Genomic DNA, 16,178 nt, shown 5'->3' with positions numbered 1-16,178 from the left:
CAGCTTATAAATTCTTGGCTTGCCTTGACAATAATATCATTCTTCAAAAGGTAAAAACTTCAGCAACAAAAAGAATCACCATTCTGGACTCTGACCAAAAAGGAAAGTCTGGTTAATGAATAGAAAGAAAGGAAAATTTGGGGGGTAAATCAGCATTCTTGTCTTAGAGTTCATACTAAAGGAGAGGAGAGCTGAACGTAGTGTAACATGAATAGTAGATTTCTTAAGATAAGATTAAGAATTCAGAGAAGAAATAAGTGGGATCTCACATCTCATGGTCTACAATTCTATAAGCAAGTCATTACAAGAGGGATAGGAAGCTCTCAGAAACGAAATCATGAAATACAAACAGAAACACTGCTCATGGCCAAGAAAAGTAGGAGCTGTATAGAGAGGTCAATGTATATTCTCAAAGAAATCATCAACCTAGTCAGATCTTTTAAAAGACACATAGAAAATAGACAGAAGCAAAGGTAGATGACTGAGGAAAAATACAAAACTGTGTTATGGTCAGCTTACAAATAATATAAGGAAAAATAGTGCCCCAGAACAAATCCTGGAACAGCAGAGCTAGAGGAAAGATGGGTAGTACAGTCTTTTATCCCAGGAGAATTGAAGGATTGGCAAGAAAAGCCTGTATCACTCAGGTAAAGGGAGAGCACAGTCCAGGACAGGAAGCGTCCCAGCAAGCCAGCAGCAAACCCTACCTCAGCAAGCCAGTGGGAGAATATGAGCCCCAATGTGGTGGAGCAGGCAAACAACAACACTGGGACCCCAACATGCATTAGTATAGCCAGGGGAACCCATAAACTCCAGCTCTGAGAACCACTACGTGCTTTGACACAGCCCCAGGCAAGCATCCTACAGCAGTGGGACCTCTGCATTCTTCAGTGTTGTTCCAGGCAACTGTCCTACAGCAAGTGGATCTCCACGTGCTTCAGTGTGGCTCCAGGTGGGCAGGAATCCTCCAACAGCAGGACCTCCACCTGCTCCAATGAAGCCCAGGGCAAAGAGTCATCCTCCAGGGGCCAGACCTTGTGCTTCAGTGTAGCCCCAGGGAAATGCAGAAAATCCCACCAGAACTCAGCACATGCCAGGCACCACTACTAGGACCCCAGCTCAGCACCAGGTAAGCTGCATCCAGCAGCACCATCCAACCCCTGCTCCCACAGTACAGTACCAGACACCAGGGTCCCCCAATGGGCCTCAAGGCAACAGCAGTACAGCACCAGGTAAACTAACACAAGAAGCCGGAGACAGTGCCCCTTCCACCCTGGGAGCAGAACTCAAATTTAAAAGAAAGGGAAAAGGTAAAAAAAGAGGAGGGGGGAAATGAGCAGATAGAAAGTTATTATGGTGACAGGGAAGACCAAGACACAAACTCAGAGGAGGACAACAATATCAAAATACCTTATGGACAAAACACAAAGAAAAACATGAAGTGGTCTCAAGCCCAGAAAGAACTCATGTGAGAGCTCAAAAAGGAGCTTTAAAATCATATAAGAGAGGCAGAAGAAAAATGGAGGAAATAAATGAGAGTGATACAGAGAAATATGAAAAAAGATTCAACAGTTAAGAAAACTGTTTAAAAAGTAGAATTGGCCAAATGGAAAAGGAGATACAAAAATCTGTGGAAGAAAATAACTCCTTAAAGAGTACAATTGGACAAATGGAAAAGAAAGTACAAAAGCTAATTGAGGAAAACAATACCTTAAAAGTTAGAATTGGAAAAAAAAAAGTTAGAATTGGACAAGTAGAAGCTAATGACTTTATGAGACATCATGAATCAATCAAACAAATTCAAAAGCATGGAAAAATGGAAGAAACTGTAAAATACCTCGTGGGAAAAACAATTGACCTGGAAAATAGATCCAGGAGAGAGAACAATAGAATCATTGGACTATTTGAAAGCCATAATCAAAAGGAGGACCTGGACAGCATCTTTCAAGAAATTATCAAGGAAAACTGCCCTGATATCTTGGAATCAGAGAGCAAAGCAGGTATTGAAAGAATCCACCAATCACCCCAGGAAAGAAATCCCAAAATAAAAACTCCAAGGAACATTATATCCAAATTTCAGAACTATCAGGTCAAGGAAAAAGTACTACAAGTGGCCAGAAAGAAACAAGTCAAATATTAGGAGTCACAGTCAGGATTTACACAAGACTTGGTAGCTGTAACATTAAATGATCAGAGGTCATAGAACATGATATTCAGGAGGGCAAAAGAGCTAGGGCTGCAACCAAGAATCACAAAATTAAGCATAATACATCAAGGGAAAAAATGGTTATTCAATGAAATAAAAGGATTTCAAGCCTTCACAAGAAGACCAGAATAAAACCAAAAGTTTGACCTCCAAAATCAACACCCAAGAGAAACCTAAAAAGGTAAAAAGAGAAAAGAAAACATAAGGGATTCAATGGAACTGAACAATTTATATCCCTACATGGGAAGATGATACTTGTAATTCTTACAAATTGTACCACTAATAGTACAGCTAGAAGGAATATACATAGACAGAGGATACTGGTATGAGGTGAATTTGAGGGAATGACATAAAAAAATTAAAGGATGAGAAAGAGAAGTACACTGGGTACAGAAGGATGGGAGATGTATAATGGGGTAAATTACCTCACATGGAGAGGCAAAAAAAAAAACTATTACAATGAGGGTGCTATGGGGGGGAGGGCAATAGGCACTGCTTCAACCATACTCTCAAGATATGCACAATCAGATGATATACACAATCTATCTTACCTGACAGGGAAATAGGAGGGGAGGAGATTAAGCAAAGAGGAGTGGAGATGGACAGAAGGGAGGGCAATTGGGGAGGTGGTAGACAGAAGCAAAACATTGGTGAGGTGGGAAAGGGTGAAAGGAGAGAGAGATGGGAGGAAATACAAAGGTAGTAATCATAATGGTGAATGTGAATGGGATGAACTCTCCCATAAAATGGAAGTGGATAGCAGAGTGAATCAAGAACTAGGATCAAGAAACACACTTGAGAGGGCGGAGCCAAGATAGCGACATGAATACAGTGACTTGCTTGAGCTCTCTCCCAAACCCTTCCAAATACCCATAAAAAAATGGCTCTAAACAAATTCTGAAGCAGCAGAACCCACAAAAAGACAGAGTAAAACAAATTTCCAGCCCAAGACAGCCTGGATGGCTGATCAGAAAGGCATACCGCACCGGGCAGGAAGAGGAGTGCAGTTCGGAGTGGGCGTGCAGGCCGCAGAGAACCTGGAGCAGGCCTCAGAGGAATGAATCGCAGGCAGCTGTGGCAGTTTCCAGACTCCTCAATCCATGAATGCCAAAGACAACCTAGAAGGTCAGTAGGGCAAGTCTGTTATTTCGGTGAGAGAAGAGCTAGGTCAGAGCCAGTTTCAGAGCGCAGGCGCTGGGGCGGTGGCTGTGTCCTGAGCTTCCGGCCCACAGACTGAGGGGGAATCAAGTAGCTGATAAGAGGGGGACTGCAGAGATCTCTTTGCCAGTGCTGAGGCAGGAACCCCTTGCTTTGCCTGTGCTTGGATCTGGGTCACAGTTCTGGGTGGCACTCCTGGGGTGAGGAGGAGCGCTGGCATGGTGGAGCTTGTAGTGGTGACGGAGAGGAAATGCACCTCACAGTTCCAAGAGAGAAAAGACTGCTTGTGGCCGGTCACTCAAAGACCAGAGCATAGGCCAGGAAAAGAATAAACACCTCGACCCTTATCATACCACCTTGCAAGAACTGAAAATTTACAGGGCCCTAGAAGTATCTCTGAAAACAGCTATACAAACCCCCCAAAGCTTGGGACAATACATTCTCTACATTGGAAGCAGACTTTTACCTTAAAAAGTAGTTTAAAACTCAAGTAGTTGGCTGGGATCATGAGCAAACCTCGCAAAAAGAGTCAGACTATATTATCTTACTTTGGTGACAAAGAAGATCAAAACATACAACCAGAAGAAGACAACAAAGTCAAAGCTCCTACATCCAAAGCCTCCAAGAAAAATATGAATCAGTCCCAGGCCTTGGAAGAGCTCAAAAGGGATTTTGAGAAGCAAGTAAGAGAAGTAAAGGAAAAACTGGGAAGAGAAACAAAAGTGATGCAAGAAAATCATGAAAAACAAGTCAACAGCTTGCTAAAGGAGACCCAAAAAAATACTGAAGAAAATAACACCTTAAAAAATAGCCTAACCCAAATGGCAAAAGAGGTCCAAAAAGCCAATGAGGAGAAGAATGCCCTAAAAAGAAAAATTGGCCAAATGGAAAAGGAAGTCCAAAAGCTTACTGAAGAAAATACTTCCTTAAAAATTAGAATAGAGCAATTGGAAGCTAGTGACTTTATGAGAAATCAAGACAGTAAAACAAATCCAAAAGAATGAAAAATTAGAAAACAATGTGAAATATCTCATTGGAAAAACAACTGACCTGGAAAATAGATCCAGGAGAGAGAATTTAAAAATTATTGGACTATCTGAAAGCCATGATCAAAAAAGAGCCTAGACATCATCTTTCAAGAAATTATCAAGGAAAACTGCCCTGATATTTTAGAACCAGAGGGCAAAATAGAAATTGAAAGAATCCACAATCTCCCCTGAAAGAGATCCCCAAAGGAAAACTCCTAGGAATATTGTAGCCAAATTCCAGAGTTCCCAGGTCAAGGAGAAAATATTGCAAGCAGCCAGAAAGAAACAATTCAAGTATGTGGAAACACAATCAGGATAACACAAGATTTAGCAGCTTCTACATTAAGGACCACAGGGCATGGAATATAATATTCTGGAGGGCAAAGGAGATAGGATTACAACCAAGAATCACCTACCCAGCAAAACTGAGTATAATCCTTCAGGGGAAAAAATGGTCATTCAGTGAAATAGAGGACTTTCAAGCATTCTTGATGAAAAGACCAGAGCTGAATAGAAAATTTGACTTTCAAATACAAGACTCAAGTGGAACATGAAGAGGTAAACAGGAAAGAGAAATCATAAGAGACTTATTAAGGCTGAACTGTTTACATTCTTGCGTGGAAAGATGATATTTATAACTCATCAGACCTTTGTCAGTATTATAGTAGTGGGAGGGGAAAAAATTACATGTATGGATAGATAGATAGATAGATAGATAGATAGATAGATAGATAGATAGATAGATGGCACAGGGTGAGTTGAAGATGAAGGGGTGATATCTGGAGAATAAAATTAAGGGGTGAGAGAGGATTATACTAGGAGAAGGAGAAAGGGAGAGGTAGAATGGGGTACATTATCTCACACAAAACAGACAAGAAAAGGTTCTTACAGTGGAGGGGAAACAGGGGAAGGTGAGAGGAAATGAGGGAATCTTATTCTCATAGGATTTGGCTTAAGGAGGGAATAACATACACACTCAATTGGGTATGGAAATCTGTCTTACCCTACAGGAAAATAGGGGAGGAAGGGACAAGAGAGCAGGGGATGATAGAGAGAAGGGCAGATTGGGAAAGGGGTAATCAGAAGGAAGTACTTCTGAGGAGGGACAGGGTCAAAAGAAAGAATAGAATAAATGGGGGGGCAGGATAGGATTAAGGGAAATAGAGTTAGTTTTTCACAACATGTCTACTATGGAAGTGTTTTGCATAACTGCACATGTATGGCCTGTATTGACTTGCTTGCCTTTTCAGTGAGGGCGGGTGGGGTCGGAGGAAGGGAGAAAATTTGGAACCCAAAGTTTTAAAAACACATGTTTAAAAAAAATGTTTTCACATGCAACTGGGAAATAAGAAATACAGGAAATGAGGTACAGAAATCTATCCTGCCCTACAGGAAAATAGAAGGGGAAGGGGATAAGAGAAGGTGGGGAGAGATAGAAGGGAGGGCAGACTAGGGGAAGTGGCATTCAGAATGCATGCCATCTTGGGGTGGGGGAGGGGCAAGATGGGGTGAAAATTTGGAATTCAAAATCTTGTGGAAGTAAATGTTGAAAACCAAAAATAAATAAATTTATATTTAAAAAAAAAAGAAACACACTTGAAGCAGAGAGAGGCATACAAAGTAAAACAAAACCTGGAAAGACTTGTACAAACTGATGCAAAGTGAAATGAGCAAAGCCAGGAAAACACTGTACACAGTATCAGCAATATGTGTTGATCAACTATGAATGGCTCAGCTTTTCTCAGCAATGCAATGATACAGGACAAGTACAAAGGACACGTGAAGGAAAATGCTATTCACATCCAAATAAAGAACTGATGAACTCTGAATGCAGAGCGAAGTATATTTTTTCATTTACTTTATTCTTTCTCATTTTTTTTTTACTTTTGATCTGTTTCTTCTTCCACAGCCATGATGAATATGGAAATGTGTTTTACATGATGGCATATGTATAAACTATACCAAAATGCCTACCATTTTCAGAATAGGAGATTGGGAGTGGAGGGAAGAAGGGAAGGGGGAAAAAAATTTGGAACTCAAAATCCTGTAAAAAGGAATGCCAAAAATTAAAAATAATAATATAAGAAGTGTTAATGCTTAAGTGAAATAAGTTTAGTAATGAATTCTAATAACAAAGAGGGCTTATTTTTAGCTATGTGAGAGGCAAAATACAACCTAGTAAAGGACAGACTCACTGTACAAGAATGTAGGAAGAGGTATCAAAAGATTGCAGAAGGATAAATGCTGAATTGATTTTTTTTTAAGGTAAGAGAAGGAAGTCTGCAAACTATAAGCCAGTAAACTTCACTTCCACTTTTGGAAAAATTTTAGAATGTGCTATTGAAAGTAAGATTTATGACCAATTAGAAAAGAAAGTGATTATGGCTAAAAATCCAACATGATTTCATCAAAAACAGGTCATCCCAGGTTAATCTCAATTCATTTTTGATGAATTTATTCTCACGTTATCTTTGTAGACAAGAATAAAACATGGGCTAGTACAGTTAGATGTAATAGGAAAGTTAAACAGATTTACAATTGATTAATTGGGCAGATCCAGGTCTTTATACAATTTTAGTTTAGTTATGAAACAAATTAGTTCGAGAGAGTATTGTATAGTGTGGATAAAGTGTTGGACTTGGAGTTGGAAGACCAGCCTTCAAATCCTGATTCAGGTACTTACTAGCTGGGTGACTAGGAATGTCGCTGAATGTTTCTAAACCTCATCTGAGGAAAGACTCATCTGAAAAATGGGGTGGTTGGATTCAATGATCTCTAAAGTCCTTTCCAATTCAAAATCAATGTGATCTTGTGAATTTAGAAGGAAGCTATTGTGGAAACCTCCAAATATCTATCCTTCTCCCAATGATATTTAACATTTTTGCCAATAACTTAAATGAAGGCATTTAGAGCATTCATATCAAACTTGTAGATAACATAAAAGTAGAAGTTGTAATTTACATATTAGATGACAACTGGGTTCCAAAAGGCTCTTTCTTGGTAGGCTAGAATGACAAGCTATATGAAATAAAATAAAAATTGATACAGATCAATGTAAAGTATTATACTTTGGTTCAAAAAATCAATTTCAGAAGTTCAAAACTGGGAAGTCAAAGCAGATGATTCTAGAAGAAAATTTCTGTGGGGGATTAATAGATTGCAAGATCAATATAAATCAACAATTTTATGTGGTAGCAAAAAACTAATAATGTGATCTTGGTTGTATTGAGTATCATAATATCCAGTAGGAAAGAACCACTCTAGTTAGACCAGTGACGTCAAATACCATACAAACAGTGCCAGGAAACCATACCTACAGATGCTTTTAGCCCATATATTAACTTAGAAAACCACATATTAACATTATCTATGTTCTTTTGTATTCTTTTAGTTCATTAAACATTTCCTAATTATATTTTAATCTGGTTCGGTTGCACTTGAGAGTGTTGCATTGCAGCCAGCAGTGTTTGACATCTTGAAGTTAGACCATATATGTAAAAGTATTTAGTTTGGGCCACAATTTATGAAATACATTGACAAACTGCTGCATGTCCAGATGAGGATGACTAGGATAGAAAAGGACATGAGACCCATGAAAATCAGTTGAAGGGGAGTTCTTCTCCCGGGAGTCAAGATGGTGGAGTGAAAAGGTAGTCACTCTCACCCTCCCCTATCAACCTCTGAAAACCCAGAAAATATCACCCCAGGAAAAAAAAAAACCCTGGAACAGCTGACCCAGAAGAAAGACAGAGAACAGCAGTGCAGCAGCCCAGCAAACAGGTCTCCCAGTGCCTCAGCAAAAATAAGGAAAGCAGCACTACAAAGGACCCCAGAGAGATAAGCACCCTGCAGCATTCATCTGAAAGGAGCTGAAGAAAGCAACCTAGAGTCTTCCTAAAGCCCTGGCCTTGCTGATTCCAAACCAACACCAGGTAAGCTGTCAGAACCCCTCAGCCTCCAACTGTCAACCAAGAGGAGATCCTGAAGCCCAGGTGGTAAAGCAGGCAAACACCAACACCTGGACCTCCGAGTGCCTCAGTGAGGGCAGGGGAAACAGTGGAAACCAACTCAGAAAACCCCAGGTTCCTCGGCACTCTACCACAAAGGAATCTCCCAGTGCATTAGCAGAAACAAGGGAGGAAGCATTGCAAGGGGCCCCAGGCAGATAAACACCCTGCAGCACCCATCTAAAAGGAGCTGAAGAAAGCTAAAGGAAAGGAAAAGCAGGCAACCTAGAATTGCCTGAAAGTTCCAGCCTTGCTGATTCCAGCCCAACATAAGGTAAGCTGCCAAAACCCTACAGCCTCCAATTGCCAACATAAGAGGCCCCAGCACACAAAGCCAGTGACCAAGACCTAGGCTCCCAACACAAGAAGCTTGGGTCAGTGCCCTCTGTTCCCCAGCAGGAGAGCTCAGTCTCTTTAAAGGCCAGGGAATAAAGAAACCATGAGTAAAAAGAAACGTACCATAGATTCATATTATGAGAAGAGTGAAGATCAAGACAGAAATTCTGAAGAGGACAACATTGTCAACAAACCCACATCTGCAACATCAAAAGGGAATATGAACTGGTCTGAAGCCCAAAAAGCCTTCTTAGAAGAGCTCAAGAAGGATTTTAAAAGTCTAATGAGAGAGGTAGAAGAGTCCTTAAAAAATACAATTGGCCAATTGGAAAAAAAAGTACACTGAAGAAAACAAGTCCCTAAAAAACACAATTGGCAAACTGGAAAAAAAAGAGTACACTGAAGAAAAAAATCTTTTAAAAATACAATTGTCCAATTGAAGAAGGAAGTACAAAAACTAACAGAAGAAAACAATCTGTTAAAAACTAGAATTGGACAAATGGAAACTAATGACTCTATGAGAGAGCAAGAATCAGTCAAACAGAAACAAAAAATGAAAAAATGGATGAAAACATAAAATACCTCATTGGTAAAACAACCGACCTGGAAAATCAATCCGAGACAATTTAAAAATCATTGGACTACCTGAAAATCATGATGAAAAAAAGAGCCTGGACAGTATCTTTCAGGAAATCATAAAGGAAAACTGCCCAGAAGTCCTAGAACTAGAAGGTAAAATAACAATAGAAAGAATACACCCCTCACCACCTGAAAGAGATCCCAAATTGACAATGCCAAGGAATATAATAGCAAAATTCCAAAATTACCAGATGAAAGAGAAGGTGCTGCAAGCAGCCAGAAAGAAACAATTTAAATATCATGGAACCACAGTCAGGATTACACAGGACCTTGCAGCTTCTACATTAAAAGACCACAGGGCGTGGAACATGATATTCCATAAGGCAAAGGAGCTTGGATTGCAGCCAAGGATCAACTACCCTGCAAAAATGAGCATGATTTTTCAAGGGAGGAGATGGATATTCAATGAAATAGGGGACTTCCAAAACTTCCTGATAAAAATAACAGAGCTCAATAAAAAAATTTGATCTTCAAGTACAAGATTCAAGAAAGACATAAAAAGGTAAATGGGACAGAAAGATACAAAATGTTGTTAATAAGGGCAGACTGTTTACATCCCTACAAGGGAAGATGACACTTGCAACTCTTGAGAACTGTATTGTTATTACACCATGTTAAAGGAGTATATATAAAGGGGGTGGGTATTAGTTGACTTTGATGTAATGATAAAAAAAATCTAATCAAGTGGGTTAAATGGATCCAAGTAAGTGGATTAGTCTGATCTTAGAAAATGTACTGAGAAAGGAGGAGGCAGACAAGGGTAAATTACATTACAGGAAAAGACAGAAAATCCTATTACAGCAGAGGTAAAGAAGGGAGGCGGGTGAGCATTGTTTGAACCTTACTCTTATCAGATTTGACTCAAGAAAGGAATAACATAATCAGTTAGGTATAGAAATCTAACTTACCCTATAGGCAATAGGAGGGAAAAGGAAAGAAAAGGGAGGGAAGTAGTAAGGGCAAAGGAGAAGAAAAGGGAAAGGGATAATAGAACGGAGGAGAGACTGAAGGAGGTGGTGGTCAAAAGCAAAACACTAGTGAGGGGGGGAAAGGTGAAAGGAGAAAGAAAAGCATAAACGGGGGGAGGAAAGGATGGAGAAAAAGACACAGATAGTAATCATAACCGTGAAAGTTGAATTGTTATCTTTTTTTTTCTCTTCTGTTGAATTTTGTTTCCTCTTTCTGATGGTTCCTCGTATTGGCTCTAGTTTTTACTTACAACTTCACTAATGTGAAAATATGTTTAATAGGAATGTAAATGTATAGCCTATATCAGATTGTGTGCTGTCCTGGGGAGAGGAAGAGGGAGAAAAATTTTAAACTCAAAAGCATATGGAAGTGATTGTTGATAAATCAAAATGAATTAATAAGATAAATTTAAAAAAAAAGAAAATCAGTTGAAGGCATTGTGAATGTGTAGCATTCAGTAGGGATATGCTAGCTATATTCAAACACTTAAAGGTCTGACCATGCCTTGTCTTTGTCAATGATTTGAATAAAGCTGTTCATGGTATCCTTATCAAATTTGCAGATGACAGAAAGCTAGAAAGGATTGGTAACACATTGGATGGCATCATCAGTAGTCAAAAAAAGATCTAGACAGGCTAGAACATTAGGTTGAGTCTTAAAAGATGACTTTTTTTTAAGATGACTTTTAATAGGAATAAATGTAAAGCTTGCATTTAGGTAGCTAGGTGGCACAGTGGTTAGAGCAGTAGAGCTGAAATCAGAACATCCAAGTTCAAATCTGATGGTGGAGACTTACCAACTGTGTGAGCCTGGGCAAGTCATTTAACTTTTATCCACCTGCTTCAGTTTCCTCAACTGTAAAATATTATTATGTAAAATGGATATTATAATAGCACTTACCCTTCAGGCTCTTTGTGAAGATAAAATGGGATAATATTTGCAAAGCACTTTGCAAGTCATAAAGCACTATATAAATGCTTGCAATTATCACTTAAAAATCAACTTGACTAGTTCAAGATGAGAAAAACATATTTAAATACTTAACTGTCAGAAAAAATATTGGAGTGTTTTAGAGTTATACAAGTTTAATATAACAACCAAAAAATGTCACATTGCACTGTGTTAAGTGGCATGTATTCCAGGAAGTAAGATCATAGTACCAGTCTACTTTGCCCAGGTCAGCCCACAACTGTGGTATTTTGTTTAGTTCTGGGCACCATATTTAAAAAAAAAAATTGATAAGCTAGAAAATATCTAGAGGAGGGCAACCAAAGTAATGAAGAGCCTTGCGTTTAGGTCAGGGGTGGAGAACTCTCCCAGGAATTTGTTCTGTGAAGTTTGAATTCAGTCAAAGGGCTGCACTTGAGGACCCAGAGGGCCACATGTGGCCTCCAGGCCACAGGTTTCCCACCCCTGGCCATAAGCCCATCAGTTGAACTGAGGAGATATTTAGCCCAGGGAAATGAAGGCTCAAGAGAGGGTCATACCAGCTGTCTGCAAGTACTTGAAATGCTTCCATGTAGAAAAAGGATTTGACTGTTCCATTTGGACTGAGGAGAAAGAACAAGGACCAGTGGATGAGAGTTGAAAAGAGGCAAATATAGGCTTGCCATAATGAAAAAACTTCCTAACAATTGGAAGTATCCAAAAGTGGAATGGGCTCTGTCAGGAGCTAGTAGGTTCCTTCTCACTGAAGATCTTTGGTCAAAGGCTAGGTGATCGTTTACCAAGTATGAAGTAGTAGGGATCCTTTTGGGGATATAGACTTTACTAAAGCAGAGTTTCTTAAACTGGGGTACCTGAATCTCTTTTTTTAACATTTTGGTAACTATTTCAATATAATTGGGTTTTTTGGTAACTCCCTGCATTTTATTTTACACATTTAAAACTATAACTCTGAGAAGAGATTCATAAACTTCACCAGACAGCCAAAGTATTCCATGACTCACAAAAAGAGTTTGAGAACCTCTGTCCTGTATGGTGTTTCCCAAATCTGAAATGTTGTGATTCTTTTTTTTTAGAAACTTTCTTTAATACTTTCTTCTGCTTTTACTTCTTCTTGAGGTAATAAGTGTGCAATCTTTATTAATAATCCTTCACTTGTTGAAATACGAAGAAATGCACGTACCACGAAAGGTCCACTACTCCGCGGTTTGTGCCTGCAGACATCAGTGATGACTGCTTCCAGATTAGCAGCTATCTCATTATTTGGCATATCCAGCATTGCTATTTGGGTCTGGAGAAGGTTCCCTCTTTCCTCATCTACTGCAATCTCATGTCCAGCTTTAAAGAATTCGAACATTTTCACTATGTCGTGATTGATGGAATTTTGGGGAAGCCTCGGAAATCTTTTTTTGAGTTTCCTTCTTAATGGCTGAAGTGCTGGCATCATTTCTGGAACGCTTACGTAAAAATCTGCCTGGATTTCATCATCCAAAATCTTCTGAATCAGAGCAGATCCTCCTGCAAACACAGCTCTGTTCTCTTCTGCGATTTTAATTTCGTATTCTTTCTCTGTAAATACCAGAATTTTTTTAGCCTTTGAAGTAAAAGGAAATGGGAAATTAAGGACACTGACAAATGGCTCCACCTTTTTCTTCTTCTTCTCCAGTGCCATATCCAGTGTCAAATCAAGATAGACACCTTGCTTTGGGTGAGAATAGTCCAGAACTTGAAATTTTTTTAGTAAATTAATTGCTTTATCCACTTCATAAATCGGCCTTGGGAATAAGCGTTTTAAGTAGACATCATCCTCAGGCTCACCTTCCATGTAAGTGTACATCTTTAGCTTTTCTATATCATCTGGTTTTGCATCTGAGGTTTGTACTTTAGAGCCTTTTTTCTTCTTTTTTGCAGGCTTTGCAGCAACATAATGTCTTTTGGCTGCCTGAACATTTACAAGACAAGATGCAACAATGATCCCGGAGAAACACTGACTCTGGTACTGAAGGAAAACTCTCCCGAAGCAGCTAGAAAATATGGAACGCTTCACAAATTTGCGTATCATCCTTGCACAGGGGCCATGCTAATCTTCTCTGTATCATTCCAATTTTAGTATATGTGCTGCCAAAGCGAGCACTGAAATGTTGTGATTCTGAAAAGATATTAAACTTATTCCACTTGGCTTCAGATGACAGAAGAAGTGGGAATGGATAGAGATTTCCCAGAAGAAGACTTAAGCTTTTTTAAAATTTTTTTCATTTAAAATTTTTAAAATACAATTTTAAATTCCTAATAATTAGAGCCAGACATAATAGGTTGTTTCAGGTCCACTTCACTGGGTGTCTCTAAATGGGAGCTGTATGATTACTTCAGGGGGATGTTTTAGAAAGAGAGAAGACTCTTGTTCAGATATGAGTTGGACTGAAATCCTTCAAATTCTGAATAGGGCCTGACCAAAAAAAAAAAACTGATGTAAATGTGTAGGAAGCTCACTGACCAACTTGGATTTTTAAAAAGATATGTCTAGTAGAAGATGGAACCAAGGCCAGGTAACTAAAGATAGATACAAAAGTATGTTGTGGTCCTATAAAAACTCTGTCTAGATTATCTAGTTAACTAGATTACCTAGGAGTTATCTAGGAGTTTAGAGTGAGCCAATGCATGCTAAAGCCAACTAAAATAACTTTTCTAGCTAAATTGAGGGAAAGAGTACATCTAATGATGGAAAAGGGCCACAACTCAGAATGAATAGAATAATGACAATGGGAATAAAGAGAGGGCAGAATTACTGAACTCTGATTTTCTTGTTTTCTGTTTGGACTAACAAAAAAAGAACAATGATTAGCGCAGATTTGAAAAACAAGATAAGTGAGGAGGTAGAAAAGGAGGTTCTAACAACCCTCAACAAGTTTAAAGCCCTGGGCCCAGATAAATTACACTTTTATAATTTGAAAAAAAAAAAAGGTGGGTATATTACTGAGCCACTATTAAGGACCTCTGAAAAATTGGGGAGGGGGATACTACAGGACTAGAGGAAGACACTGTTTAAAAGCAAAAAAAAAAAAGGAAAGAGGACAGGGTCTTCAAAAGACAGATCAGAATGCTTGACTTCCTTCCTGGAAAAATTTAAATTCATATTGCTAAAGGCATTATTTATGAGTATTTCAAAAGGGAAGCATGGTCATCAAGTGATAACACAGTTTCCTCAAGAACAGCTCATGCCAAATTAGGCCTATTTCCTTTTTTGACAGGGTAACTAAATCAGTAAATCAGGGAAGTGCTATGCCAATAACATATCTAAGTTTCAACAGGGAATTTGACTAAGTCTCTCATGATGAATGCCATCCTCATGGACAAGATGGAGAAATATGAGGTAGATGACAGTGCAGTTAAGTAAATTTAAAACTAGTTGAATGAAAGGACCCAAAGATATTAATGGCTTGATGTCTACTTAGAGGATTTTTTCTAGTAGGGTCCCCCAGGGACCTTCTCCAAGGCCCTGGAACGTTTAGTATTTTTATCAATGACTTGGATTTAAGCACAGAAAGCATATTTGTCAAATGTATGCAGCTGGAACTACAATTTCTTCCTTTTGGGCCTCTAAGAACCTGTGCAAGTCCCCCCTCCCTTCCTGATGTTCCTGGAAACTGTCCAAGATAATTTGAATAATCCATTTTACTTGACCTAAGGGAGGATTTTGGGATTAAAGGAAAATCTAGGAGAGAATAGAAGAGCTTCCCTAGATCTTAAGACATATATGAGTAGGAGATACACCAGTAGATGCTGAGAGAGAATGGAGATATGACTCATCATAAACTTGAATTTGAGTGGAAAGAGACTTATTTTCATGTTACAAAGAGGAAGGACTCTCATTAGATTGTACCCACCCACCACCCACTCACCCAAGAAGTCTACTGTGATAAGACTGCAGTTGTGGAAACTACATACTAGAGAAAACTAATTTTAAAGCTGTATCATTTCATTATTAATATTAACCTGTATCATTCCCTTTTCCATGAAAACCTCCGTAAACCTTCCTGGAATGCTCCTTTTCTGATTTCGGTCACCAAGAGAGACATCAACGATGGCAGTTTATTGATTATTAGCTAGCTTAATTAATAAATTGATAAATGGTACCCACAACTTTGTCTTTCAGAATTTTATTTATGACAGCACAAAAATAAAAAAGTTTAAGAATAACAAGTTTATAAGATTTTTTTTAAACCTTTAACTAACACTCAGAGATTTGTTCCAAATAAGAAAGATTAGAGATCTAGTTCCCTGGGAAAGGAGATAAGTGTCATCTACTGAAGTGGGGCCCAACTGCAGATAGTAGAGCCTAAACTGAGTAGAATAATAATGATGATAACAACAACAACAATGATGATGATAATGATGATGATGATAGCTGCTAGCATTTATATAGTGCTCTAAGGCTTGCAGAATGCTTTACAAACATCTCATTATATCCTCACAGCAATCCTGCAGAAGAAAGTATTATTATTATACTAATTTTATACATGAGGAAAATGAGGCACAGAGCAAGTGAGTGACTTGCCCAAAGTCACACAGCTAGTAAGCGTCTGAGACCAGATTTGAACTCAGTTTTAGTCCTGTAATTTATCCACTGCACCACCTATCTTCCTACCAAACTCAGAAGAAAAAGACAGATTAAGGAATAAGAGCTGAGTGGAGGAAGGAGGGGCTGCAGGGGATAGCGCTGATGGCAAGGCAGTGACTGGCGCTGCCTGCTCAGGTTAGCAGGAGGGAAAAGATGCTAGGCATAAATAATGTGGCAGAGAGAGGATCTCTGAAGGGGAGCAGTACTGCAGAGATCCTGACTATGCTCCACTGGCGTCCACTTAGGGCAATACTGTAAATCGAGGGCACTCA

General features: G+C 38.9%; 1 non-coding gene and 1 pseudogene across 1 annotated transcript; both read right to left on the bottom strand.

Annotated features, from left to right (window-relative positions):
• Positions 1 to 12,360: 12,360 nt before the first annotated feature.
• LOC110192576 (large ribosomal subunit protein uL1m pseudogene) lies at positions 12,361 to 13,350 on the bottom strand (annotated as a pseudogene).
• LOC144454731 (U6 spliceosomal RNA) lies at positions 13,316 to 13,422 on the bottom strand. Its single transcript, XR_013483233.1, has one exon. It is a non-coding gene; the product is annotated as a U6 spliceosomal RNA (small nuclear RNA).
• Positions 13,423 to 16,178: the final 2,756 nt, after the last annotated feature.

This window comes from Phascolarctos cinereus, unplaced genomic scaffold, assembly GCF_003287225.1.
Source record: "Phascolarctos cinereus isolate Bilbo 61053 unplaced genomic scaffold, phaCin_HiC Scaffold_726;HRSCAF=1367, whole genome shotgun sequence".
In the NCBI taxonomy this organism is placed as follows: Eukaryota; Metazoa; Chordata; class Mammalia; order Diprotodontia; family Phascolarctidae; genus Phascolarctos; species Phascolarctos cinereus.
Note: the sequence above shows the minus strand (reverse complement) of the source record. Positions and strands in the feature narration are given on the sequence as shown.